Source organism: Ambystoma mexicanum, chromosome 2p (genome assembly GCF_040938575.1).
Source record: "Ambystoma mexicanum isolate Mex_15411 chromosome 2p, UKY_AmexF1_1, whole genome shotgun sequence".
In the NCBI taxonomy this organism is placed as follows: Eukaryota; Metazoa; Chordata; class Amphibia; order Caudata; family Ambystomatidae; genus Ambystoma; species Ambystoma mexicanum.
Genome location: NC_090923.1, coordinates 1,445,355,787 through 1,445,379,535, shown reverse-complemented (window position 1 = coordinate 1,445,379,535; position 23,749 = coordinate 1,445,355,787). Strand labels below are relative to the sequence as shown.

The 23,749-nt window shown below is 47.6% G+C and overlaps 1 protein-coding gene across 8 annotated transcripts in view; it reads right to left on the bottom strand.

The window, feature by feature from the left end:
• SLC4A2 (solute carrier family 4 member 2) overlaps positions 1-23,749 on the bottom strand; it is a 1,509,271-nt gene that overhangs the window by 5,470 nt on the left and 1,480,052 nt on the right. The gene's annotated exons all lie outside the window — the stretch shown is intronic.

Here is a 23,749-nt window from a genome sequence, read left to right as displayed (position 1 = left end):
TTATATCATATATAGACAAGCCACACAGTTAATCCTGCAGTACCACAATAAAATGAAGTGAATCCAATGATACCCTCTTCCATGCTACAGAGTTAAATCCACCCCACTGCACCACCTGTCAGGGGGAATGCCAACCCACCATGGATTGTATGTTACATTACAGTACAGCACAGCACAGCCCAACACAAAGCAAACCCCACACAATTATCTGGAATAAATCTTACAGTATCACCCCACCTTTGAGTAACGCTTATTACGCCACCCACATAGGAGTACATTCCAAATCACTGGCCCACAACAGTGTGAACCCATAGCACAGTGGTCACCAAGTGCACTTCGCAAGAGCCAAATCCCCTCCCCTTTTCCAGGATATCCCCACAAACTATATTTGTATTCTGTGCATCTAAACAAAACAATTGTAATGTAGTCGCCCAACATGAACGTATATCACAGATTCACATGCTTATGATTTTTTCCCACATCATGCAGGGGAGCCCTGTGTAACTCAGAAGTAAAGAGAGCTTTTACAAATCCTTTTCTGGAAATCCCTGTTATTACATAGGTTCATATTTACACCAATTACAGTGAGGGGCAGTAGATACTCCTAATAGATAAGCCCCTAACCATTCAATGCAAAGAGGATATACGTGAAGAATATAACTGTATTCCTCCAATCTCGTCTGAGGATGAGTGGGACACCCGTGAATCTGTGAAATCTTTCATCAATGGAGAAGAACAAGTTATATATCTTGTAAATAACGGTCATTCTGATGGATACAATGGCTATTATGCAGATTCCTTCTCTTTGAAAAATGTCAAGCCGGCAGGCTGATACCTCAGACATTTGTAACCACCTGTGCGGGGTAGCGCCACCCATTCCTGTGATGCCACAAGGACACCCCATGTAGCCTCCAATGGAAGTAACAGTGCGCAGGATATAAGTGACACTGGCCGCCCCAATCCAAAAGTTACCCGGATCCATCACACCACCTATGGATTGGGATCATTTCAAAACGATTGAAGGGAGGGTGGTGGTCAGATAAGGAATCTGCAGAGACATCTTATCCATTGAAACAAATATTACCCGTAAGGTAATAACTTGTTCTTCTGATAGATATTCTCTCCTCTGCAGATGCCTGATCTTTGACAGTTTACCCCCTCAATGCTAATTAAAAAGAATAAGTAAGGAGGGAGCCACGGAGAGAAGAGGACTGGTAGGCCTAGATCTCAAACAAAGACTTGCTGCATAATAAATTTGCTAAACAAGGCCTCAGCACTTGCATCAGAGTTGTCAAATAAAAACAAGAAATGTAGTGTCATGTAATGTGCACAGGCCTGTTGTAAAAGCAGTCTTTTCAGTAAATGTAATAGTCCAAAAAAAATATTTTGACTCGTGCTCTTCTGTGAGGGAGAGAGTGTCATAAATAACATTATATGCCTATATTAAAACAGCTCTAAACTCCAAGCCAGGCTATAACAGCCTGTAGCCACATAAGACACATTCCTGCTAACTTTGACAGAGATCGAGATATATTTCATAAATTTGCATTTCGACTATTGGCTTTGCCCGCATTCTCTTTTCAAGCCGAATTGGAAATATGCTGAAAACTACTGAAACATTTCAGAATGCATTATAGGGTTAATGTGTTCACTGAAACAGGAAAAAGCTTTGTGCATTTTGAAAATGCACTTCTTTCTGTATGGAAAGCACAAAGATAAGGTATTACCTAAGCAAGAAGTCTTTATCTGCTAGGCTTGTCCACTCTGTTACATTGTTTTTCAAAAGAAAATATTTTTGATCTTGCTTTGCTTCAATGAATGCTTGACCACTTTATCAGTATTTGCACGTAGCAACAGTTGCTAGCACTACTATTAACATAGTAGCAGAAGAACAGAAGAATTCGTAAACCAATGCAACATTTTTTATGCCAAGATAAAGCACGGATGCCTTCTCATTTAGCCAAGGAGCCTCTTATTCAAATGTGATTGGCTAGCAGGGAAACAGGGGTGTGACTTTGACTTTAAAAAGCAGCAGCCTGGCAAGTGTTCTTGCGATTTCACTGAAGGCAACGAACGCCCTTGTGAACAATGATGGGGAAGAGCCTAATGGACTGCTCGCCCACACAATCTTGAACTGCCTGGGTAAGATAAGCAAGCAGATTTAAGACTATAATACTAGTCTTTGGGCCCAAAACTGGCACTTTGCCAAAGTTCCCAAATTCATATTTCCAATGCTTGCTTAAATAGATTGGAGGCAAAGCTAATTTACAAATATGAACTGCCTTGGAAACAAGCAAAAAACCGCCTTTAGATACCTTCGGTAAGGAACTCATGGTGGCAACAGCAAAGACACAAGTGATCACAGTTCAAGGGTGTTTATTAAACTGTAAATGCAGGGTGGAAAAACGCCTAACCTAAACCTAAATCTAAGATGGGAGCAAGCTTCGACCATCAAATGAAAATAAGGCAGTCCTTGTGGCCTTGTGTCAAAATAAAAGAGCCTATACAAAGAAAAACCTATTGCCAATCCTTACTCTAAATACAAAAAGAAGTGTGGGATAATGTTCTCAAGTAAAGAAATGTGCACAAATAATAAGTCACGATGTGATTGCCAGGGGTCTCCCTTCCCCACATTTAGAGCCCAGAACAAGGTGGATCTCCTGAGCACAGAACACACTCGAACCTTCCCAGCACAAGTCGACAGTTCCGTATTAGCTATCAGGTTCTTCGATGGTTAAGTATCTTTTCAACAAAAGTCTCTTGCCTGATGCATTCAGCAAACAAACACAAAGTTTTGTTCGACACATACATTGGGTGACGGCTTCACCCCTGGGTACCCCTCTTCTGGGCGCAGACCCCACACCAGTCGTATTCCACAAAACAACTAAACAGTTCCTTTTCTCAATGAACTTTGGGTGATAACTTTTCACTCCTGGATCTCCCTCAGCCGGGCTCAGACACCACTGACAAGGGGGACAATTCACTTCTCCTCGTCCTCCAATACCTCTTGCGTTCACAAATCTTAATGTCTGTTTAAACAGTTCTTCAGGCTTTGCCCCTTGTTGTCAGCTTCCCTCTGCCGGGTACACTCTCGCCAACTTTCATAGACAGTTCACTGTACTAATTTCACCATGAAGGATTGATTTCCCTTAGCTTTCCTGGTCAAAGACTTTCGACGGTACAGAGGATTTTACAAGACCCCTGCATGACCACTTTGACCTCTTTTCGCCTCTTCCCAAGGCCTTCTGTTTACAGTAGTCTCTACCACTGGGTAATCACCCAGAGTTACCCGCGTGAGCACCCACGTGGTACTGGACGCCTATGTTGCTGCTTTACCCCCTCTCTCATCAATAGTTTCTGTAACCTTTCAAAGTTCAATTTAGCCATTGGCTACTTTTCATTCAACACAGTTCGGTTTCTTATCGACTCTCTCCTCAACTCACCGGCTGTGATGAACCGCTTGGCTTTCTTCTCTTTGGAGTCAAGGTTGGTACCACTGAGTCTCTCCAAGGCTTGCTAATCAGAGGAGGAGGGTCTTGTGTACCGCTGACACCTGCTGCAACACACGCTGGCCACTGTTTGCAGTCTTATGTCTCAGTCTGCAGAGGTTTCATGGGCCTTGGGCGGAAAGGGCAAGGTCGCTTTTCTCCTTGTCCCCCTCTCGGTATGTGCCGTCTTTCAGCTCCTCTTGAAGTGCCGTGCTGAGTTAGATCTTACGTTACTGCCTTGCTCGTCCTGTGCTCTTGTGCTACACCTTTTATCCTTCTGGGGAAGGGAAAGGGCCATCAGGTGTCTGTGATTCTGGTCAATTGCCTGACTTTGCCTGACCCTTGCATTGGTACACGTCAGATAAAAGGCTTTAGTGTTAGTACGTGGTCTTTCGTGTTGTGCGAAAGTGCTCATGTCGGAAAAGGGGGCAGTGTTTTGGAATATCCTACGTGGTAGGATAGGGAAAAGGTGTGAAAGAAGGCGGATACCGAGTCTCACCCGTCGGTATCCTCCTTCCAATCCCGAAGGACCCCCCCATCCAGGTGATCCTGGCCACCTGGATGACAGATCCTTGGGGACTAGCTAGTGAGACACCTTCGGGTATCTCACATACTCTTCTTCCATTCGATGTAGCCTCATTAGTTTCACAGGGGAACCGGGAAAGAAAACTACATTTCCCTGGTCTTTTCCTTTTCGGTGTTCCACAGTGAAGCAATAGAGTTGTGGGTCTAGAAACCATCGCATGACCCAAGGGTTAGAGTCTTTGCGTTGGCTAATCCAAACTAGGGGTGAGCGGTCTGTATCAAGTGTGAACTTTCGCCCCAATAGGTAGTACCTAAGATGGATAATGGCCCATTTGATGGCCTGGGCCTCCAGTTCCAACCAAGAGTGATTTTATTCATGTGGGAACAGCTTGCAGCTGGTGAATAGTATGGGATGTTCAAGTGCTAGGCAAATGTTGTATGCAGTACCCTCTGGGAACACTAGAAACAACTCTGACTACAGGTATAGGAAACCCAACCTTTGGTATAAGCTTGTACTACACAGTTTTGGTAGAGTGTTGAGCAGCCAGGCTTATCTCAAGAGGGGTCAATGTGAGCTGTACTGGAGTTACACAGAGATTCACAGTGACAAGTGTTCAAATAAACTCTTACAATCAAGGTTTCTTGAATAAACAATTATTAATTTATTAATCAGTCAGTTAGAATAAGCCTTCTTCAGAAGGGAGCAATATAATAATAGCACAAAAATATACTTCAATACTGTACAGTCTTAGGGCCTCATTACATTGAAGGCGGTAATGGTTAACGGCCACCGTTAATGGTAACGGTGACCGTTAACCATTACCGCCTTACTACGAAGTCCCTTAGCGGGTTGGTGCTTTAACGCCTGCTTTTTGCAGGCGTTAAAAACCAACCCGCTAAGGGACCTCAGAGCTAATTACAGCACCGCAAAATTGCGGTGCCGTAATTAGCGCCTTCCCCATTCCCATTGAGCCCTATGGGGCAGAACTGGGAATGGGGAAGGGCAATGGCGGAAGGGGGATTTACCGCCCCACCAACCTTGGAATGGGGCGGTAAATCCCCTTTCCGCCAAGGCGGTGCCGGTATTTTACCGGCATGAGCCATGGCGCTAATAGCGGCATGGCTCACCGCCTTCCGTGTAATGGCGCCCTTAGTTTCTAAATCAGTAAAGACCCTTTTGGGATGGCCCACAGACACAACTTACACCCTCAGGTGACTTCAATAGCTAGGGTGCTCGGGACATTAATAGCTTAATGTTTGCATTTAGAGTACTGTTATAAGTTGGTAAAAGGAAAAGATTATTAGAATAACAAGAGACCACAAATATTCTTAAGCAGGCAAATACTTTTGGATCCCCACAGCAGAGTCAATCAGTATAACAGGCTAGGCCAAAGTCAATGGGCAAAAGTCTTATATAGGATGAAGCACTTCTGTTAGGTAAGTAGATAAGTCTTTGCACAATGTTTTAGAAGTCTTTGAAGAAAAGAAGAATCAAATGTAAAGCCACAAGCTGTTAGATTTGTTAGTGGTAGAAGATGCAAGCAACTCTACAGCAAGAGGTAAGTTCTCTCAGACTTTGTACAGTACCTTTGAATTGAAGAAAAAGTGCAGCAAATGACTTCTGCTCCCGTGCAGCTCTGCAGATCTCACTGTTCCTGGGCCTCAGTCGTGGGGACAAGAGGGAGGACTTCTGGGGACTCCTGCAATGCAATGGGACGGTCACTGCTCGCAACCAGAAATCTTCAAATCAGTGGCTGTTCAGTGTTTCAGCTCCTGGCGTCTACCGCAAATAGCAACACCGTGGTTCCTGGCTGTCGAGATGGGCTTTCCTTGCTTCTGGGGACCCACACTCTGTTGAGGGGGCTCAGGCTCGGTCAGTCCTGCTTCCTGGGGGTCCAGAGGATCTTCCTGGAGCTCTAGGCCAGCTTAAAGCAACGCACACAATTTGGTGTTCCTCTCCCTGGCTATACGGTTTCCAGCAGAAACTCTGTGGAAATTCAACCAGTTCCGAGAAGAATGGCCTGGTGGCTTACTTTGGAGTTGATTGGTCCCACCAACTCAAGGGGAGAAGTCGTCCTTGCAGGGGCTTCTCTGTCGATACAAATTTGGAGTTTCAGCACAGCAGCAGGGCTTCACCAGGCAAACCAACGGTACAGGAGTTGCAGCAGGCATCCTCTTCAAGTTCTTCGGTTTCTTTGTCCAGTGGTCGACTCTGCCTTCCAAGCCAAAAATCTCGCCTTTTATTCAGTTCTCTCCCATTCATTCCAGCCTAGCTGTCAGTCACCCAGCAGGGTGGCTATCCTTGCCAGATAGTCAGCCGGCCAATCACTACAGAGTGCATTTGGGTCTCCTAAGAGACTAAGCACAGTGAGTTTCAGGCACCTCCCTCACTTCCTGCCTACCCCAGACACCATGGAGCCAGTGGCGGGCTTCGCTCGTGAATCCCGCCAAAGGCAAAGCGAGCAATGGGGCCAAGCCTGGTTTGGCACGCAGAGTAAATCTCAAGAAGGACCTTTCCACAAACAAATGGCGAAAAAAGAAGACCGGGCCATTTTGACAGAAATGGCACCCTTGGGTGCTTTACTGCAGCTGCAAATGCAGCCTGTGGTAAATGCACACCACGGTAGTTAAAACTACCACCAGCAATTCAGTGAGGAAAGGGTAACATAAAAATGTTACATGAGAAGCTAGACAAAGGGGATACTAGGTAACCCCTCCAGCACCCTATTTTAAGATAGTGTGTGCTTGGTCTAGAAAGTTAAAATTGTAAGTAAAGTCAATTTCACTTCACTGCTCTGGGAAACAGTAGTTTATCCCAGAGAAAGTATTTAAACCTTTGGGAAATCTGAAAGACTTTCCTGTGCCACTGCACTGAAGGTGCTGTGTGACACAATGTAAAAGATTATGTAGAAGACTATGGAGTTTGTCAGGCTCCATAACCAAAAGAAACACAAAGCTCAGAAATCACATTAAAATACATGAGAGAGTGGGTAAAAAGGGTCTCACTCTCTCCAGGTTAAACATCAAGTCCTCAAAATCCAGCAAAGTTGCTGGGGGTCTTTAAGGTGGAGGGAATTAGCACAAATCTGAGAATTCTCCCTAACAATGTTCCAATCCATCGCAAACCTGGGACAGGGCGACTCCTAAACCTGTAAGGGAGGTATCTGTCTGTAAGACGAACTAGTTAGAGAAGTCGACTACCTTTAGGATTGGGTTCTGACACAGCGTCTGCTTCAAGGTGTTATAATATATCTCATCCTTGTCATTCCAATGAAGTTTCTGGGCTTTGGCATTCTTAGGTTTATCTGTCAGCCGGGCTGTTTTGTCCGGAAAGTTAGGGATAAACCTTTGGTAGTATCCTATTAACCTGAGAAAAGCTCTTAGATCTCTTTTGGTCTTGGGGGTTGGTGTATTCAAGACGGCTTTTACCTTCTCATGTTGGGGTTGTACATTCCTGTTCCCTACGAAGAAGCCAAGATATTTTACGGCTGATTGGGCCAATCTGTAGTTAGCTGGATAAGCAGTTAGGACAGCATTTCTGAGGACTTTCATGATGGTACAAAGATGGAAGAAATGGTCCTCCCAAGTTTCACTATAAATATAAGCTCCAAAGAAATCCGAATAGGGTTGTAGGATTGAATTCATGAGTCGTTGGAAAGTGGTTGGCATACCGTTCAGACCGAATGGGAGAACTTAAATTGGAATAATCCTAGCAGCACTGAAAATGCTGTCTTTTACTTATCTGGTCCATATACATGAACTGCCAGAACCCCTTAGTTAAGTCTAGGGTCGACAGAAAGGTGGCTGCTCCGAGTTTATCAATTAGACCGTCAGGTGTGTGTAATTCTGGTCAATTGCCTGACTTTGCCTGGCCCTTGTATTAGGGACATGTCAGGTAAATGGCTCTGGTGTTAGTACGTTGTCTTTCGTGTTGTGTGGAAGTGTTCATCCCGGAAAGGAGGGGGACAGTGTTTTGGAATATCCGACGTGATAGGATAGAGAAAAGGTGCTGAAAGAAGGGGGATACTGCGTCTCATCCAGCAATGTCCTACTCCCTCTCCCCAGGACTCCCTTATCCAGGTGTTCCTGCCTCACTGGTCCACCCCCAGGAACTGGATCCAGTAGCAATGGCCGTGTCCTGGCCACCTGGATGACGAATCGACGGGGACAAGCTAGGGAGACACCTTCCGGTTTCTCCCACTTCACCCTGAAACTGTAAACTGCTTGCAGGACTACAAATTGGCATTTGGCCAATTTTTCACAATTCTACTTTCTTGACTGTTTCAATATTTTGGGGGTTGAAATAAGCCATCTTTGCCCATTGTTTTCAACATCTATTTTTGATCCATGGATGCAGATCACTTTTAGGTTGTTCTTAGTTAACTGCCCATAGAAGCAATGCACATTTTGATAGTTTTTAACCCTTTCCACCTAATGGGTTACATAGAGGTTGGTCTGTATAACCTCATCTGTCCCCAAACTTGCCAATCCACAATATCACAAGTGCGAGTATGATTTTAAGTTTTACTGGGCCAGAATGGCCACATACACATCTGTGATTGGAAGTAGGTAGTTTTTACATTTTAGAGTAGGAGTCTCGGTATCTACATCACTCCTTTATTGCTAATAATAGGAACTTGTATTGTTTGACTATTCTATTTGTAATTCTAATGTATTACTTCTACAAGACAATACGTATGCATAAATACTTAACAAAAGAGTGAGAGCATTATGAATGTATTTCTATTTAGGAGCATAAAAGATTCTATATTGCAAGTGCAAAACACTTGTTGGTTTAATGAGAACTCTTTAGGGAAGATAGCAATAGTATCTAATGTTCATCATGCATAGCAGGGTAAAAAGCATCGATACATAGATTCACCCAAAAGGTGCACTCGCAACAATATTGCGGTCTAATAGTAAGCCTGTCAGGTGCTCAGGGGTAGCAGTTTCACTTGCAAAGTGGAGAGACACAACTTTCACCAGAGCTTTGCTTCGGGTTCTCTTCTGCAAAACCTGCCACAGGTGGGCATTTAGATATGTAAACAGCCACTGCATGATTGAGGATGCTTTGTTAACAAGATTAAAGATTAGTAATGCAGACCGCTTTCATTTGAGAAAACTCCTTTCCTTAGACAGCTGGCTTTGCCTGCTTTAAATATTTATTACATTGTATTAACCGAGTACCCCTCAACACAGTAGCAAGATTATCTTTCTACTAACAAAGCCTACAACCTTGAGTGTCAAAGGTACAATGAAACACATTGAACTAACTGAATTGAAATGCCTTCATTTGCACTGCCTCACCAACGTCATACAATTCTCCAGTATTTTCTTCTGTATACCACTATGCAATCTCAAAATCTTTAAAGGAGTGTTAAAATATGGGCAGGGGGGCTCTCCTGACCTTTCCTGTGAAAATGCTGCCTGTTCAGCACCTGTCTCCCGCAGCACTTTGTCTCTCTGAATACATTATTTCCAACTTGCCGTAGCCAAAACTGGAGTTCCGCATTTCTTTTATTAGACAGAGTCTGAGAAATGTTTTGCAGGTGTATGTACATTTGACCAAGTAGCCACTCTGCAGATCTCCTAGATTGCTACCACTGCCTAATAAAAACAGTTGTAGCCGTGTGACCCCTAGCGTTGTGCACCACAAACCACTAAAACGAGTTCTGTGTGTTGTCGCATAGCAGATTCTGATGCGTATCACAATCCATCTGGAGATTATCTGTTTGGTCATTACCACCCCTTCCTCTTATGACTGTAGGCAACAAACAATTGTCGATCCATACAGTACTTCGACCTGGTTATGTAATGGCTAATGGTCCCATTTGGATTGAGTCTTTGCAACCTCTCCTCCACTTTTGACAGGTGAGGAGGAGGAAAGAAAGCTGTATAGATTGGTTAATATGTAATTAACCTTGGGTAGGAAAGGCAGCTTCAATGAAGGCGTCACTTTATCTTTAGTAAAAATCATGTAGGGTCTGTCCGAAAGCATACCCTAAAGTTGACTTACCCACGTGGGCAACGTGATCGCAGCTAGAAAAGCAGAATTTTAAAGGGGAAGTTCACTTAAAAAAGTTATGATTTTTTTTTGGGGGGGGGGGGCGCTGTTGAGCAGCCCGAAAATGGCTGCCTATCCTCTGAGCTCCGTGAGGCACAGACACTAATCCGGCCTCATCAGCGGACCGCGTTGTTGCCTGCATCCAAAACCGCTCCAGATTGCTCTCATTACCTTGCTGCATGCCCTGCTTTAATTTTGGCAGAATCCGTGCCCTGTGTGACCCGCTGCGGTCGCTGGCTGCCTTGGGCATGGCCGCGTGGTCGGACCCAGGCATTGCCTGGGTCTTGGCCGGGAGCCGCTCATCGTCTGCGACATATCTGGACCCGCCTGCCTGCGCCCGACATAAGATCGCCGTGGGCGCTACATCTCCCCACCCCCCGAGTGCCTCGGTGATCCTGTCAACTGACCGCGCTGCACTGGGGGCCGGGACAGCATTTGATCTGGAACTGTTGGCCGCCCTCCCTCCCTTCCTGTGATGCTGAGGCCCGGCGCTGTCGGCGGCGCGGCCACGGGCGACTGCTGGCTGAGGGATCGCCTCTGCGGCCTGTGCGCCTGGGTCGGTGCTGAGCCCCCACTCACCTGCGACAATCTACATCTGCGCCTGTTGGCGGCAGCTGATCCAGGCTTCTCTCCGCCGCGGGCTGAAGTCCGGGCCCCCCGGTCAGGTGAGGAGTTGGGGAGGGGGTTGGCCCCTGCTGGAATCCACCCCATCGACCCCCAGGCCCCATTACCTCCTTGCTGGCACCTACTGGAGTGCGTGGGCTGCCTATGGGCTGGACATGCTCTGTAGGCGTCGCCTCCTGCTGGCTCCATTGGGTGGTGAGCCTTGATGCATATGGCCCCTCCGGGCCCCAACGGTTGCTGAGGATTGATTGCCCTACGGGCCCGCGGGCCCCAACTACCTAATCCCTCCACCCATTTGCCTTGGGACCCTCGGCGGCGTCTCCCCGCTCTCATTACGCTGCTGGCCGGGCAGAAATTACGACTCTCCCCCGGCCAGGCAAACTTACTGCGTGATTTTGCTGCATCTGGCCCCAGGGACCCCAACTGCAATTGAAGATCAACTGGGTTCATAGGGCCGCGGTCTCCACCTACCTGCTGCCTGACACCTTGAGGACTAATGATAACACCGCTCCATTGACATTACTCTGCTGGCCGCCGAGCGGCAAGATTCTGTCTTCTCAACTATTGTCTCACCTGTGGCATGGCATCGCAGCATGCCGTTGCCCTGACATCTCCAGTACCAGGGGGCAGAACAAGCCACTGACCCCATTGTGTCTTCACTGTACCCATATCATTGGATACGCTCCCAATAAAGACGCTGCTCTCTCTGGTTACTCCTTTTGTTGCGCTGCTGCCGACCCCTGCAGCCACTGGGCTCTGACACACTAAGCCATGTTCCGATTCCCTCCGCTGCACCAGGTCATGCCAGCTGGCTCACCTCGGCACACCTTGCTACACTTGCTATGTCTAATAGAGCCAGAGGGGCCGGTAAAACGGGTGCCATGGAAAAATTTGTGAAGGCAGCCCAGCGGGCAGACCCTGTGGCTGCGACATCCGCCCAAGAGGAACCCGAATCCGAACCTCACCCCAGTGCATTGACCCCCGACCTCACTGCAATGATGGAATCAATGGCCAAGAACATTGCCTCTTTCCATGAGAAACTGGATGATATAAACACCAACATTGCATCACTCAAATCGCGGGTGGACCACGCTGGGGCCAGGGTAAGTGATGCAGAAAATAGAATCGGGGTGAACAAGGACAGGCTGCACACTCTGCAGGACACATTGGCCACCCTGACCCGTGACATGGAAATTGTGAAGGCGAAGTGCGATGACCTCGAGTCCTGTTCACGCAGGAACAACCTGCACATCGTCGGGGTCCCAGAGAATGCCCTTAAGGGGCGTATGGAGATGGCAGTCGAGAATCTACTCAAAGAACTGGTGGGTAACCCTACCCTGTCCCCCTACTTCACAGACGAGCGAGCTCACCGGGCCCTATCACCATGCCCAACACCAGGAGACTTCCCCATGCCAATCATCTCCAGAATCCTCAATTACAGGGATAGGGACCTTATCCTCCGTCTGTCACGTGAGAAGAGAGACTTGCGCCTCGACTCACACACTATCCGCATATTCCCCGTCTTCTCTGTCGGCGTGCAGCAGGAGAGGCGCTAGTTCCTGGGTGTCAAGAAACTGCTTTGTGAGCGCAACGTCCCTTATGCGATTCTGTTCCCGGCCCGACTCAAGATCAACTTCAAGGAAAAACTGTACTTTCTCACGGTCCCGGAGGAAGCAGTGACGTTTATAGAATCTCAGATACCACCTTGCAATTCCATAGAAGACTCAGTGAACAATGATTAAGCTCCAACCACCTGGAGGATGTGTACTCTGGTCACTATTGCTTGCTTACTAATGCGCCGATGGTAACAAGGACTTACTTGTTCTAGCCACGCATACGGATTTGACATTCTAGACAGTCCCACCTGGGTGGCACCCCGCCAGAGGCCATTATTTGCTTTTCAAATATGATGTTTACTTCTGTCCCTGGCCTATACCTGTTTCTGAGATCTATACCATTACCTCCAGGTCCCAGCATGCTGACCACCCATGGTGGGGTGTTCTAATCCCTGATCTAGCCTGTCCTACCACGTTATACGATGACATGGGAAAATGCGATCACTATGCGTTCCGCTGCCACATGTACCACTTGGTATCCTATGTCTCCTATAATTGTTTAAGTGCCAACCACACAGCAACAGCGTTCCCCGCTGCGATTGCAATGTTCATCTTTGTATGGTTAATGTTGGGTGTTGGCCCCGGTTGGGCCTACAGCGTGGCTGATTCATTTTGGGACTCGCCCGCTATCCCCTGTTTCCGGGGGAGTTCTGGTTCTATAGGGAGGGGGAGGTGTGGGACACTACCTGTCAGGGAAGGGTGGTGGGGGCGAGGGGTGGGAAGGGGTTCAGTAGTTCTATTGGAAAAGGCAGAGGCGGGTTGGCAGAGCACACTACATCGGGGCGCCCCCAGAGCGGCAGACCCGTGGCAAACACATCCTACGATAACGCTGTTGGGATGTCCCCTAGACACCTGGAATGCCTACTACGGTGATGTCCTGGAATGTCCGGGGCTTGAGTAACTACACTAAGGCACGTAAAATCATGGCCTACATCCATAGGCACAAATGCAGGAAACACACTCTACAGGTGTTACGCTCACCTGGATTCCATAGGGGCGTCGAACGAAGCTGGACTGCTGCGGTCTCCACCAGTGTGACTCGTAGCGAAGTGATGATCGACTGCACTTGCCCACTCAGTTTCGTCTGCCTGGCCCGCAAGGATATTTTCCTAAAAGCAGTAAAGGGGATTAGCCACCCGTGGTAGAGAGGTTACATTAACACTATTTTCCCTGAAAACTTCCAGTATTCCCCTTCATAAAAGTCTCACGTTATTGTTTGGAAGGATGTACTCTCCATCCTGCGTGGAGTGCAGGGGTGCGTAGAAGTTCAGTTACTTCACTGATCCGAAGGTATTTGGCAGAGTTCCAAGCAACAATGACTCCGAGGTAAGTAGTGTGCAAACCGAATTTATAGTTCTTTTAGAGTTCAAATGTCTGTTAATTCACTCTTGCTCCTTTCACACCTTTTCCCTTGCAGCGTGATCCAAGGAGTGAGTTTGCCTCGATGGATGAAGGTAGCGCTTAGGTAAGACATGGCTTGTACCAAGCCATGTCTAGCAAGTAATATTGTTCCAAATGTCATTAACCAATAGTTCTCTGTCTTCTTTGCAGGTGCGGCGCCTTGCCGAAAATGTCTAACGTAGGGTGGTGACCAGCGCTGCCTCGAGCGGTAAAATTCTGAGTAAGTATCTTGCGGTAAGTAAAAGAATGTCTTTGGCGGAACCCCGCTCACCTTTTGTTTGTTCTTCTCTTTTCAGATGCTGATGTTTCGGGTGGCGATTCAACAGGTGCTGCGCCGGGTCGTGGAGATGCTCCGAAGACAGGTTAGTATGGCACGGCGCTGCAGCTGGCAATGCGACGCGGTTTATTTTAATGTCTTTTTCCTTTATCCACAGGTGCAGCTGCTCCAGGAAAAGATGATGACCAAATGGAAATCTCCTTGTTCTAACCTTCTCTTCTTCTTTCCTTTTCTCTAGGATCGGCTCCGGATACAAGACAGGTGTGGCTGTAGACTGGATGCTGGACTGCAGACACGGTGAGGGTTACGCTGCTAAGATGCAGAATAACGCGAAGCGTGTGCTGCTCTTCGGGTGTGGTTTAAATAGCATCAAAAAAGTAGTTCCCAGGTAAGAAGTTCCAGTACCACGCCCAGGCAGCAAAATAGTTCCTAAAGGAAAGTAGTCCCTTTATGGCCTCATGATGGCCTGTACATGAGTTCTTTGCAGGATGACCTGCATAGTTTAAAGTTGGCAATATGAGCCTGGCGCCTACGGCACCAGGACTGAACCCATATAGCCCCTAGGCGGGGTTTTGGGAATTCCTGTGTCTTCTTGGGTGCCCCTGTTCCCTGGACAGATGGACCTGTTCCGGATGTCTGGGGCAGGCATCGTGACAGCACTCCCCCCCACCCACCAAGGCCCCTCCTAAGGCTGTTCTCCTCACTGGTCCCGGTTTGTCTGGGAAATTCTGGTGGAACCTTTTCACCAATCGAGGTGCATGAATATTGTCACTTGGTTCCCATGACCTTTCTTGTGGACCATAACCTTTCCAGTCAACCAGATAAAAAAGTCTTGATTTGACTATTTTTGAGTCCAAAATATTCTTTACTTCAAATTCTGGTTCCCCGTCTATTAGGATGGGGTTAGGTGGTTTAGTTAGCCTTGTCCCTGGTTGTACTGGCTTTAGAAGTGAAACATGAAAGACTGGGTGAATTTGCATATTTGACGGTAACTCCAATTTGACGGCCATGGGATTAATAATGGCTTTAATAGTGTAAGGTCCCAAATACTTGGGGTTAAAGGTTCGAGTCCCCTTTAAAGGTATGTGTCTTGAAGCCAGCCAGACTGGGTCTCCTATCTGATATTTCGGAGCTTTGCTTCTATGTTGATCTGCGGTTTTCTTGTATCTCTCTTTAGCCTGTTTCAAATGTTCAGTTGCCCTTTTAAAAACGTGTGTAATAGTGGCGTGTAGATGATTCACGGCGGGCATCTCTAAGTGTTGGGGCGAATTGAGTTCAGAGGTTCGAGGATGTCGCCCATATATAGTATGAAATGGGCTTTGTCCTGTTCCTGAGTGCAATGAGTTGTTGTATGCATATTCGGATATCCACAAAATTTCTTTCCAATTGCCTTCGGTTTGGTGTAACATGCACCATAGGTATTGCTCTAGTGTCTGATTGGTCCTCTCAGTTTGACCATCGGTTTGATGATGGTGGCTGGTTGATAATCTAACGTTGATTTGGGCCAATTGACAGCATTTCCTCCAAAACTGAGAAATGAACTGACTTCCACGGTCGGAAACCAATACGGAGGGGAATCCATGTATTCGGACGATATGTTCTAGAAATTCCTTGGCCAAGGTCGAGGCTGAAGGTAGGCCCTTTAATGGAATGAAATCCATTTTGGAAAAAAGATCCACTATAACTAGGATGGTGTTATACCCATTACATGGGGGAAGGTCAGTAATAAAGCCAAGGTATAAGGTATGCCAAGGCTTAGGCAAAATGTCCAAAGCTTGTAATAGGCCTGCTGGTGTCCTTTTCTGGGTCTTATTTTGGGCGCAAATACCGCAAGATAGTACAAATGACTTAATGTCTTTCCGCCAAGTAGGCCACCAGAATTGTCTTTTGATCTTGGTCTCGGTTTTTGCGATCCCAGGATGCCCTTCTATCAAAGACTCATGGTAATTGGAGATAACATGTTCTTGTAATTCTTTATTTGGTAGGAAAAGACGTCCTTGATAGTATGGTAGGTGATCGGTGACTGAATAATCTTTGCCTTTGTTCAACCAGCTTTGTAAGGCTGCAGGGTCGAAAAGCTGTTGAATCTTTTTATGGATGTCGTCCAGAGACTGTAGAGGGCTTATACCAAGAATTCCTCTCTCCGAAATTATGGGTACTGGTTCTGGATTTGAATATGCTTCTCCCATTCCAATACGAGATAAGGCATCTGCTTTGCCATTTCGACAACCTGGTCGGTAAGTAATCACAAAATCATATTCCGCAAAGAATAAGGCCCATCTAAGTTGGCGTGATGATTGAGCCTTGGCTGTCTTTAAATATTGTAAGTTCCTGTGATCACGTTGATGGTGTGTCGAGCTCTGAGAAGATAATGCCGCCAGGCTTTGAACGCCGACTTGATGGGCAGTAGTTCCTTGTTGGTAACTTCATAGTTTAACTCTGGTGCTGAAAATTTCCGTGACCAGAACGCCACCGGGTGAAGTTGACCAGTTTCAGGATCCTTTTGGGAAAGGACAGCTCCCATGGCTAAGCTGAATGCATCAGTTTCAACCACGTACGGAAGTTCTGGACGTGTGTCTTAAAACAGGAGCTGAAGTAAATTTCTGTTTTAGGTCTTGGAAGGCTTTTTCAGCTTCTTCTGTCCACTGGAAGCATTTATTTTTCCGCAAAAGAGCCGTGATGGGGTGTACGAGATGTGAAAAATCAGGAATGAATCTGCGGTAAAAGTTTGCAAATCCAAGCATACTCTGTACCCCTTTAATCGAGGTAGGTGAGGGCCACTTGAGGATTGCATCCACCTTTTGTGAATCTATTCGAACTCCATTTGGGGTCAGGATAAATCCAAGGAATTCAACTTCCGAAGTATGAAAAACGCACTTTTCCAATTTCACATATAATTTATGCTGGTGTAGTTTTTCTAGTACAGCACGAACGTGCTTCACATGGTCTGATTCAGATGAAGAGTATACTAAGATGTCATCTATGTATACAACAACACAGATGTCTATGAGTTTGCGAAGGACATCGTTCATAAAATACTGGAAGGCTGCCGGTGCGTTGCAAAGCCCGAAAGGCATCACCTGGTATTCGAACAATCCGTATTTGGTACGGAAGGCAGTCTTCCATTCGTCGCCTTTTTTCACTCGTACCAGATGATACGCCCCTTGGAGGTCCAACTTAGTGTAGATACGAGCATCCTTTACTTGGTCCAGTAGTTCTGGGATTAGGGGCAACGGGTATCAGTTTTTTACCGTTATTTGGTTTAATGCGCGATAGTCAATACAAGTCCTAAGGTCACCTTCCTTTTTAGGGACGAAGAATAAAGACGATGCTGCCGCAGACTTGGACGGGCGAATGAAGCCATTAGCGAGGTATTGATCCAAATATTGCCGTAAGTGAAGATTTTCGGGTTCAGTGAGGGCGTAGATTCTGCTGCATGGAATTTGAGCGCCGGGTAGGAGGTCGATCAGGCAATCGTGGGGTGGTAACGTGTTTGCTTGGTCTTTCTGGAAAACATCCTGAAATTCCTGGTATTCCTGGGATAACTGAGTTATCGGATTCGTGACTGTAGCCAGTCTTTTGATCAAAGTTCTTTCAGGGTAACAAGTGTGTGCACAATCCGAGAAGGTCACTCTCTTTTCTCGCCAGTCAATACAAGGATTATGAGTTTCCAACCATGGCATTCCCAGAATTATTTGGAACTGTGGGGCCTTGATTAAGTCAAACCAACAGTGTCATCTCCATAGTTGAATGGGTTACTGGACTGGAAGCTATTTCGGTCACATCGACGGTGGTGATTACATCAGTTGTGGGTTTTTTGCAAAGAGGCAGGTTCATCCTTGTAGCCAATTCTTGATCCACGTAGTTTCCTATGGCTCCGCTATCTATGTATGCTCTCACTGCGTGCATACGAGATGGTTGCCTTTGATCTATAAGGACCATTAGTATAATTAGGTGCGAGGTCTGAGTGTCCTTCTTCATGCTCGGCAAGCGGACCTTTACGCTTGTCGGGCGTGGTCGTTTCCCGGCTCTGATTCCATATTGACCTTGTCGGCGACTCCTACCACCTTCTTAGGTGGTTTCACTGGGCAATCCTGTAAAAAATGCCCCGAGGTTCCACAATACAAACACAATTGTAACTGCTGCCTCTTGTCCCTTTCTTTTTGAGTCAAAGGTCCTTTAACCCCCACCAATTTGCATGGGTTCAGATACATCAGTTCCTTTGGGGGCGACGTTGTCCTTACCAATACTCGATTCTCGAATCTAGCCCGATCAGCCTTCCGATTCTGAAGTCTGTGATCCAACTGGACAACCAGGTCTATGTATTCAGCACAATCTTGAGGCGGGTTCACTACTTGTGCCAAAACGTCTTTTAGTTCACCTCGTAGCCCACGATGAAATAGCGTAATCCGCTTGACCTCTGGCCACCCGGTTTCTACCACCAACCTATTGAAGGTTGCGATGTAGGTCAGCAGATCCTGGTTACTCTGAGGCAAGGACAAAAGTTCGTTATCCAAAGCTTGGCCTTGGGAATGTCGGGCAAATAGTCTTTCCATGCTTAGTTGAAAACCCTGAAAATCCCGAAGAAGAGGGTCATCCTGGTTGACTAGTGGAATAGACCAATCGGCTGCACTGCCGCTGAGATACGATAGTACAAAGGCTACCTTTGCTTGATCATTCGGAAAGGCTCCAGGTCTACATAAAAAATGCAGGCGGCACTGGTTCATAAACACGGCAAACCTTTTGGGGTCCCCCGCAAAGTGTTCTGGCGGTGCTAAAGGAACTGTCCCTGGTAAAATTACTTGCACTGGATTACTTGATTGAGCTTGGGCAGAAGCTCCCCCGAGTCCAGGTAAAGGTGTATGCCCAGCTTGAACTTGAAGTAATTGCCTGGCGAGATCATCCGCACGTTCTTTTGCCACAATCAGTTCTCTCCTGAGAGTATTAGTCTCTTGACGGGTGGAATGCACTTCAGCCCTTAGTTCTCCCAGTAGTTGGGCTAATTGGTCAGTCTCTGAGGTCTCCATAACGCCTGGGTGGAGATTTGTAGGAAGGCTTTGCGTTCTGTTACGCTCACCTGGATTCCACAGGGACGTCGAACGAAGCTGGACTGCTGCGGTCTCCACCAGTGTGACTCGTAGCGAAGTGATGATCGACTGCACCTGCCCACTCAGTTTCGTCTGCCTGGCCCGCAAGAATATTTTCCTAAAAGCAGTAAAGGGGATTAGCCACCCGTGGTAGAGAGGTTACACTAACACTATTTTCCCTGAAAACTTCCAGTATTCCCCTTCATAAAGTCTCACTTGATTGTTTGGAAGGACGAACTCTCCATCCTGCGTGGAGTGCAGGGGCGCGTAGAAGTTCAGTTACTTCACTAATCCGAAGGTATTTGGCAGAGTTCCAGACAACAATGACTCTGAGGTAAGTAGTGTGTAAACCGAAAGCATAGTTCTTTTAGAGTTAAAATGTCTGTTAATTGACTCTTGCTCCTTTCATACCTTTTCCCTTGCAGTGTGATCCAAGGAGTGAGTTTGCCTCGATGGATGAAGGTAGCGCTTAGGTAAGAGTCAGTTTGTACCAAGCACTGTCGAGCAAGTAATATTGTTCCGAATGTCATTAACCAATAGTTCTCCATCTTCTTTTCAGGTACAGCGCCTTGCCGAAAATGTCTAACGTAGGATGGTGACCACGCTACCTCGAGCGGTAAAATTCTGAATAAGTATCTTGCGGTAAGTAAAAGAATGTCTTTGGCGGAACCCCGCTCACCTTTTGTTTGTTCTTGTCTTTTCAGATGCTGATGTTTCGGGTGGCGATTCAACAGGTGCTGCGCCAGGTCGTGGAGATGCTCCGAAGACAGGTAAGTATGGCGCGGCGCTGCAGCTGGCAATGCGACGCGGTTTATTTTAATGTCTTTTTCCTTTATCCACAGGTGCGGCTGCTCCAGGAAAAGATGACCAAATGGAAATCTCCTTGTTCTAACCTTCTCTTCTTCTTTCCTTTTCTCTAGGATCGGCTCCGGACACAAGACGGGTGTGGCTGTAGACTGGATGCTGGACTGCAGACACGGTGAGCGTTGCGCTGCTAAGATGCAGAATAACGCGAAGCGTGTGCTGCTCTTTGGGCGTGGTTTAAATAGCATCACAAAAAGTAGTTCCCAGGTAAGAAGTTCCAGTACCACACCCAAGCAGCAAAATAGTTCCTAAAGGAAAGTAGTCCCTTCATGGCCTCATGATGGCCTGTACATGAGTTCTTTGCAGGATGACCTGCATAGTTTAAAGTTGGCAATATGAGCCTGGCGCCTACGGCGCCATGACTGAACCCATATAGCCCCTAGGCAGGGTTTTGGGAATTCCTGTGTCTTCTTGGGTGCCTGTTCCCTGGACAGGTGGACCTGTTCCGGATGTCTGGGGGCAGGCATCGTGACAACAGGCCCTTTATCAAAATGTATGGCTCCATCATGGGGCCCCAACAGGTATTCTACCTCCTATTCCACTCGGGCCAGAGGGGTGTTAACGATGATTCACAAATCACTCAAGTTTGTACTTCACAAGAGCTACATTGACCCGGAGGGTAGATATATTATATTACACTGCGTAATTGACAACAGAGAATACCTATGGTCCTAACGTAGGCTCCCCTGACGTTGTGGACTTGGTAGCATCAATACTGTTGGGCTATGTGGGAGTTCCAATCATTTGGGGCGGGGATATGAACTCATATTGGACACTGCGCTGGACAGAACTGGTACGGCTCCCAGACTCCTGTAGGGCGTGGCACGCACACTGTTGGGGCATAGTGCAGCGCTGGACATCTGAGATGCATGGAGGACATTACACCCGCATACTCGGGAATATACCCATTACTCCTCGGTGCATGATAGCTCCTCCAGAATTGACCTGTTCTTGTTGTCCAGTGGAATCCTAGGCAGGGTGATGGGAGTGTAGATACTCGCTCGTACTCTGTCAGATCATGCCCCAATCACACTATCCCTGGAGCTGGGGTGCCCATCCCGACTATCAACAACTAGCGTTTCAAGTCCGCCGCCCTACCGGACATCGTCTTTAAGGCAGACATCCTGGAGGACATTCAGTCCTACTTTGCGCATAACACACCCCAGTCTACTACCATAGGAATTCGATGGGAAGACGCTTTTAAAGCATATATCAGGGGTATGTCCATATCCAGGGAGGCGGGAGTACTCAAGACAATAAGAGCAGCCCTCAATCACTCTGAGTCCAGACTACGTGAACTGGAGCGGGAACACCCAACATCAGTTGACCCTGCGACCCTCACTCAAATCAGCGAAGAACTTCATTTATTTAATGAGCACGCCGCAAGGGAAGTCCAATATTTCAGCCGCCCACAGGCCGTGCGGAAATATGGAGAGGGTGACAGACCCGGCAGAAAACTAGCTGCCCTAACTAGGGGTGAGTGGGGTCCGACCCAGATTACTTCTGTCAAGGACGGATGGGGTACTACGCAGTGGTCTGACCAGCAGATTCTCGAGGTCTTTACGGACTTCATGGCGCTCTATTCCCAACCCCCCGAACATAGTGAGCGCCAAATGAGGGACCTCCTTGAACAGATACCCACGACATGCATCTCTCTCGCAACCAGAGACCAGCTGGATTCCCCAATCCTATTGGACAAAATAGTTGAGGCCATATCCAGTCTTCCCAAGGGTAAAGCGCCGGGCCCCAACGGGTTTACGGCAGAATTCTATCAGGAACACGTGGCCATTCTAGCCCCTAAACTACTCGAGGTATGGGATGAGTCGCTCCGCCTGTTTGTCCTACCCCCAACACTACGCAAGGTCGTAATAACGGTGCTACTTAAGCCCGACAAGCCCAGCGATGAGTGCGTTTCCTACAGGCCCCTCTCATTAATGAATCTGGACACTAAGATTTTTGCTAAAGTAATAGCGAACCGTTTCCTTCCAGTTATGACATATATGGTCCATGAGGACCAGTCAGGTTTAGTGCCCGGGAGATCCACCTCACATAACATCTGAAGGCTGCTCAACATCATGGCGCGCATTGACCGGGATGCGAATGCTGTGGCGGTCACGCTTGACGCCAAGAAAGCATTCGATATGGTGTCCTGGAAGTACATGTGGCTGGTATTGGAGGCCATGGGCATCGGGCCTAATATGCTTAGATAAATCAAGCTACTATATACATCCACGGTGGCCAGGGTCCAAGTCAACTCCCTGACGTCAACTCTGATCCCATTTTTTAGAGGCACCAGACAGGGCTGCCCATTCTCCCCGATCCTTTTCGCTCTGGCGATAGAGCCGATGGCCGATTACATAAGAGCACACCACTCGCGTAAAAGGATACGCCTGAAAGACACTCCCGAGATCATCTCCCTCTATGCGGATGATGTGTTATTGTTTATCAGAGACTCCGCCACCCATCTTGACCCAATTTTGCGTGATATTACCCGCATAGATACCCATTCCGGATTCACTATTAACTACTCCAAGCCTGAGCTTTTTCCTCTCACTAGCTCCACCCAACAACCTGGCACTGAGTACCCTCTCCGCTGGTCGCCCGGCGGTATTAAGTATCTGGGGGTTCAAGTGTCCCTCACCAAGGACACACTCCTAGCAGACAACTACCTGGTCGCTGCGCAGCAGGCTGAGGCCAAAATGATTTGGTGGCGCTCCCTCCCACTGTCACTTGCCGGGAGGCTCTCCCTTGTCAAGATGATACTGCTTCCCAAGCTGTTGTACATATTCAGCAATGTGCCCGTCTGGCCTGGGGGGAAATATTTTACTAGACTACACAGGCTGTGCGCACAGTTTTTATGGTGCTATGGCGCTGTACGCAAAAAATGGTCAGACATGACACTCCCATACGACAGCAGAGGGTTTACCGGACCTGATGCTGTACTGGCTGGCGGTACAAGCTCAATATGCCTCTTATTGGTATCCCGGGCCCCCCTCTCGCCCCCATGTCAAGCTGGAGGTGCTGGCGGCAGCCGGCACCAACATAATGTCACTAATACTACACCAGCAGTATGTACCGGACTCGCCCATTGATCCGGTCGGAACCACATTGCATGCCTGGGGTCGAATATTTGAGGTTTGCGCCGAACAGCAGCCTTACTACAAGTGGCTCACGGCCTGGAGATTTTCTGAGCTAGAACCCACACATGACATAGCATTGGCGCGGCACTGGAAAACCCTGGGGTATCTTGCACTAGCGGACTTCTATCCTGATGGGAAGTTTATAACTCCACAGACATGGAGGCCGGGTCATTCAGGCTCAGCACTGGAATATTTACAGTTCTACAGGCTCTGTGCGGCCTTCCGGGCTGCCTGGCCGGGCTTCCCTGATGAACCTCTGGACTCCCCAGAGGTCGTGTACATTGCCAACTCGGGTGGCGCCCGAGGGGTGGTCTCTTCACTATACCAGTTGTTGCAGCAGGGTTCCCCGGCCCGGCCCTCCGGAGCCCGAGCCGTGTGGGCGACTGAGCTGGACGTTGAGCTCACCGATCACTTATGGGGGAAAATGTGCTCACATACCAACAGGGTCTCCCTTAACTTCCGCTATCGCACCATACAATACAAACTGTTAAACAGGCTGTACTACACTCCACTCAGGATCTCTAAGTTTGCCCGAACCGCCCGCAATCTTGCCCTCGCTGCGGAGCGGATGGTGCTGATCACCTACATATGTTCTGGGAGTGCCCGAGGCTAGCAGAGTATTGGGGTAAGATCCTTGAGATACTGTATGAAATTAGGGACACT